The following is a 6091-nucleotide window of genomic DNA, read 5'->3' as shown; positions in this document are numbered from 1 at the left end:
TTTGTTGAATGTATCTTGACCAACAAAAGTAGATCCACTCTTGCCTCATGAGTGTCAAATTTCTGTTAGGATCTGGAAAATCCAGCTGAAAGTAATTGTTTTACATTAAATAGTTTTTTGCTGGTCCAAGATGTCGTTAGCTGGGAATGGTCATTCAGACTAACATATGTTTTGTTTTGGATGCTGGTTCCCATGCTAGTGTGCTGGTATCACCAGGCTTCTAAACTAGCTTAACAAGCAAGACTTCCTTGGTCAACCAGCTTCTCAAATTATTTTTTTACTGGTGAACATTATGACTAGACCAACACCAAACCAGCTGATGGACCTGATTTCTTCCCAGTAGTTGGACCAGCAACAAACCAGCTATCACATTCCATAAGTCATTTTGACCACCTTAAACTGGTTTGACCTGGTTTTTCCAGCCCCTAATGGTAAGCAGAGATATATAGCAGGAGTTACATCACAGCGTGTGCAACACACGGGAAGTTGGTATGTTGTTTCCAAGAGTTCAAGTACTAGGATCGGCCACATAATGCCAACTCACTGGCAAGTGCCTTCACCCAACAGACATCTGCTCCAGCGTGTTTATCTTCCCTTGGGTGCGACCGGAAGCGTATTGCGTCAGCAGCGTGGGAGACCCAAGTTTGGATCCTGTGTTGAAACCAGGTAGAATTCGCATTCACATATTCAGTGACGACCGCAATTGGGAGTTTACATTTTTTCCTCTAACATTACATTTTTACTCCACTTATGGTTAGGTTTAGGTTTGGGGTTTGTGTTGGGGAGTTCAGTTTATAAAATATGCATCCTCTTCACTGTATTAAAACCTGTACAACTGAAAACAACTCGCTTCACAATTCATTTTTGGTGCCCCTCTGTGGACATTTCACTAGAGCTCACAATTGCCCATACACCAACAATACTTACTGCTTTGGCCACTGGGGGCAGTGTTTCAAATTTCAGTAAACACAGACCGATTTCAGCTAAAGAAAATTAAACCAGTTCAAAGTTCTGCTGTTTCCGATCTGGCATCTGGCATGTTTTGGAAGTATTCTCATGTATCATTTGCTTTAGTAAGTTACTTTAATTTGTCTCATTAATCATTTAGTTATTATGTATCACATGCATCATCATGATGGATTGCTAATGTTATGAAAACTAGTTGGGCAGTCAGCCAATTAGCTGGATTTAGCTTTTGGACACTTTTCAGCAGGTGAGTCTTTTTTAGCGTATAGCATAACAATAAAGTTTAATACAAATAAATACAAATAAAACAGTTCAAGCACAGAATAACATAAATAAACTTTCAATAAAGTTTAAACAAAATGTAAATTACCACAGAATAATTACTGTATTAATACAGGACTTTTGTGGATCCAATAATACAAAACTATTTAACCCTTTAAGCTCAGATGGCCCCGTGAGAAAATAATATAATTGTCAAAATATGAATAACTACAGTCTTGACCAACACAAAATAAGTATCGTTTGAAAGCTTAGAAGCTCTACTTTACAATGCATGTAGGCATTATTACCACTACTGAACAATTGCTTTGAAATTTGAAAACAAATCAGAACTGCTCTGTTTTGATAATTTATTTATATATAAAAACAACTGCACTGTACATTTGACTGCAAACAATAAAAATATCAGACTAATCAAATAGCCATGTGTCATATGTTGTTGGAAAGCTCTCATAGAGTAGAATGCAACCAGCCTATTTGTTTTACTCACAGACAAAAATATAGGGAGTAATAGCTAAGTACATGTCTTTGACATTTATGTTGGTGTTGCTTATATGCTGCTTTTTCACTTATAACTTATAACTTAAAATAAACGGAACATAAAATATCACATACCATTACTTAGAGGAGGTGATAATCTTTCAAACGAGCCCACACACACAAGGTAATTGGATACATAGATCATTAGATAATCCACACGAAGCACAATGTTACATATGGCCACCAGCAGATGGCGCCATGTATATGACACAAACTTGATGTAGACTCGTGTCAGAATGTACTCATTCTATGAAATCTCATTACTAAAATCATGTCTGCGTGCTATGAAAACCTTTAGTCATTGTGTTCACAAGTGTAATTAGTTCTTATGTACAATTATTATGTTTTATTTGTTTGGAGAGGCTTTTGGACACTTGGAGACGTTTTTGTACACTAGGATAAATTATTTTTTTAATGCTATAACTTTTGATTGCTTTGTTGTATCAACACAAATGTTTCCCTCAGATACAGTTGACATGATTGGAAACAAAACAAAATCAGTTTTTTGGAGCCACCTTATTTACACCCAGAGATATATAATGTCAAATCAGAAAAATCTGAAAAAAAGTAAATTTATGGCTTAATTTTTTGTGATTTTTCAGCAGTTTCTTAGGCTGAGAGTTTCAGACTGTATTATAATCTATATTATTAAAAAAATTTGAAAAGTTTTCTTTTCAGTGATACCAAATATTTGACCCACCTTTTATTTTTATTTTTTATGTATTTATTTTTTTTTTATAAGCCTTTCATTTTGGGGATGCCACTGAAACAGGAAATCTTTAAAAACACCCTCAGAGCTTAAAGGGTTAAAGAAGAGGGCAAATTGTTTACATTGTCATTGTTCCACCATAATTATAACTAAAAATGGTTCATAATTGGGAAAAGGTACAGGTACTTTATTGATGACAACATATAAGGAAATTTTAATCACTACCAGAATCTCACACCATCAAGAAGCATGGACCAATCAACACAATAACATTAATACTATGTGCATGTATACACCAAAATTCTACTAAATTGACCAACATTACCACCACCTGCTGGCATAGCTGCATTAAGAAAGGAACTGTGAACACCACATACCACAGATGGAACTTTTTGGTGCTAAATGAAGATAAGATTTATTTGGGAGGGCAGGTCCGCTGAATCTTACAGCCGATTGTCATTGCTCAAAAAATACAAGATGGCGCCACGGATGGCAACCTCGGTGTGGAGCTCTCCAATTCTTTTGTTGTTGTTTTTTTTGTTGTTTTTGTTTGTTTTTTTTACCAGGGATGAGTTGCTGAACATTCAGCAACACATTCCTGACAATCAATTTTGACTATTCTGACGTTTTTCTGGACATTTTAGTCAGAGGCGCAGCTGTGTAGTTCAAGCGCGCTATGAGACGCAAGCGAGGGAAGCGAGCCGGCACGCTGGTCAAGCTCCGTCAGCACGGCTTTTGAACAGCACTGCCAAGTATTCATCTAGTGAATCTGCGCTCTCTTCCTAACAAAACGGACAAACTACATCTCCTCACCCTTACAAACAAGGACTTTTCAAACTCTGCTGCCTTGTGCTTCACAGAATACCTGGCTGAGTGAAGCCATTCCAGACAGAGTGTTATATCTGCCGGGCTTTCAGCTGTTCAGGACGAATCACTTTGTGGAGTTACATCAATGAAAGTTGGTGCACAGATGTAACAAGGTTAAAGAAGATGTGCTGTAATAATTTGGAAGTGCTCTTTATCAACTGTAAGCCTTTCTACTCACTACGGGAGTTTTCCTCGTTTATTCTGGTGAGTGTGTATATCCCGCCACACGCGTGCGTGAACGCAGTGCTGCAACAGCTGGCTGATCAGATCACAGACACGGAACAGCAATACCCGGACTCACTTATTATTTTTCTCAGCGATTTTAACAAAGCCAACCTCACCCGTGAACTGCCCAAATACAGACAGCACATTACATGCCCCACCTGAGGCAGAAATATACTGGATTATTGCTACACAACAATGAAGAATGCATATCGCTCTGTTCCTAGAGCAGCTTTGGGACTCTCTGATCATTGTCTGGTTCATCTTCTTCTGACCTACAGGCAGAAACTAAAATCAGCTAAACCTGTAGTAAGGACTGTAAAGAGATGGACCAATGAAGCATAGCTGGAACTACAAGCCTGCTTTGACTGCAATGATTGGAGTGTTTTTGAAGCTGAGGACACCAATCTGGACGAGCTCACAGATATTTTGACATCATATATACATCTGTTTGGCTGCTCGTTCATAGCAGTGGGCCATTTGCCAAGTCTCTGATCTCAAGATACAGGCTGCTGAACATACGCAGGGCGGGGGAATAAATAATCAGGAAAAAGATAGGGCAGGTACAAAAACAGGGACCAACAGAGTGAAAAGACATAAAAATCAGCAAACTGACAGGAGAAACGCTGAAGACAAACTGGCAAACACACGAGGGAACAGACAAAATATAAAAGAGAGACAGACACATGAGGGACAGGTGCATCTAATTAAACAAACAATAACTAAACAAGGGGGTGTGGCCGGGGAAACAAGTAGGAGGGGCGAGGAGAGCACTTGGCAAAAAAAAAATCCACCATGTGCTTCACATTGACATGACAACACACAACACAGACAGAACAAAAAGGTGACACAGGAATAAACACACAGGAAAATGACTCCGGTTACACATGTAACCTTGGTTCCTTGATATGATGGGAACGAGACATTGCGAAAATCACTATGGGGATTCCTTCCGACGACTTCGTTGATGCCCTTGTACAATAACGCCAATCCTGAGATTGGCAATGGTGTTTGAAAGCTGAATTAATCAATGACAGTTTCTTATTAAAACACTGCTGCAACAAAATTGTTTTACAATGCATGGGAGTGAAATTTATATTTACTTTTATTGTATATTAGCTGAGAGAGAGCCTAATACCTAGACTCCATTGATACATTTTAAAGGCAAAATGCCATTTCAGTTTTGTTTCTTTAATAAAAATGGTATCCTTCATCTGAGTGGTCCAAGGTTTGGTTACTTTTCCTACATTTGCCATCTGAACAAACCAAAAACTGTGTGGACTGTTGGACTGGATTAGATGAGTTGAAGTTTTGTGACTAAAAAAAGTAACACTTGTGTTGTTCGCGGTCAAATTTGACTGACCATTGGAAATGAATGGGCGGGACTAAAACACCGAGCAATATTTTTCAATTTGTCAAATAAAATCAATAAACAGACACACAAACACACACACACAAACACACACACACACACACACACACACACACACACATTCAGCATGTATTTGTGGATCTCTGCAGCCATCTAGTGGTTATACTTGTGATGACAAGTTTTCTTCTTTTTTTTTTTTTTCCTGCCGAGGACAGAAATCTGCCCCCAATGCATGACACATTTGCAGGGTTGGGAGGGTTACTTCTGAAATGTATTCCACTTCAGATTACAGAATACATGCTGTAAAATGTCATTTGTAACGTATTCCATTACATTACTCAAGGTCAGTAATGTAATCTAAATACTTTGGATTACTTCTTCAGCACTGGTAGATTTTTTCACTTGTTTTGACTATAAAAACTCTGCCAGTACAGTAAGACAAAATACACATGTTAAAAATACATTCTCTGAAAAACCGAAATATCTTATGCAGTGTTGTTTCTAAAACACGATCAATCAAATTGATCTTGTTTTAAGGATTTTTAGATATTTTTACAGGAAAACAATGAAAACAATTATTATCAAGAATACGATTTTTGCCCTAATATCAAAGGTCTTACAAGATAAAAAAAAGAAATTATGATCCAACATGAATTTCCTTGATAAAAAAATATGATCGTGCCTGGTAACATGTGCATGTAAAATGGCTAGAAATAGCATTTTAGCTTAGCGTAAAGCTGATAATTTACACAAGGTTTATTTCTATTTCTTCTGCTCCAAACTTACTTCAAACGTACTTCTCTGTCTGCTCGTATGAATGTAACACATCATAAGAAAGTGTTTCACCGCTGTTCAAATGCACTTTGGATCACATAATTTACATGTATAAATGTTTTCCATCTGAAAGGACTAAATATTAAATGAAACAAATGACAATAAAATGCAAAGTAATCTGTTCAGTAATCAAAATACTTTCTGAATGTAACTGTATTCTAATTACCAATGATTTAAATTGTAACTGTAGTGGAATACAGTTACTTATATTTTGTATTTTATATATGTAATCCCATTACATGTATTCCGTTACTCCCCAACCCTGCACATTTGATATTTTCTTCATGTATGAACTTGTAGAA

This window comes from Myxocyprinus asiaticus, chromosome 2 (assembly GCF_019703515.2).
Source record: "Myxocyprinus asiaticus isolate MX2 ecotype Aquarium Trade chromosome 2, UBuf_Myxa_2, whole genome shotgun sequence".
Classification (NCBI taxonomy): Eukaryota; Metazoa; Chordata; class Actinopteri; order Cypriniformes; family Catostomidae; genus Myxocyprinus; species Myxocyprinus asiaticus.
This window is presented reverse-complemented; position numbering follows the sequence as displayed.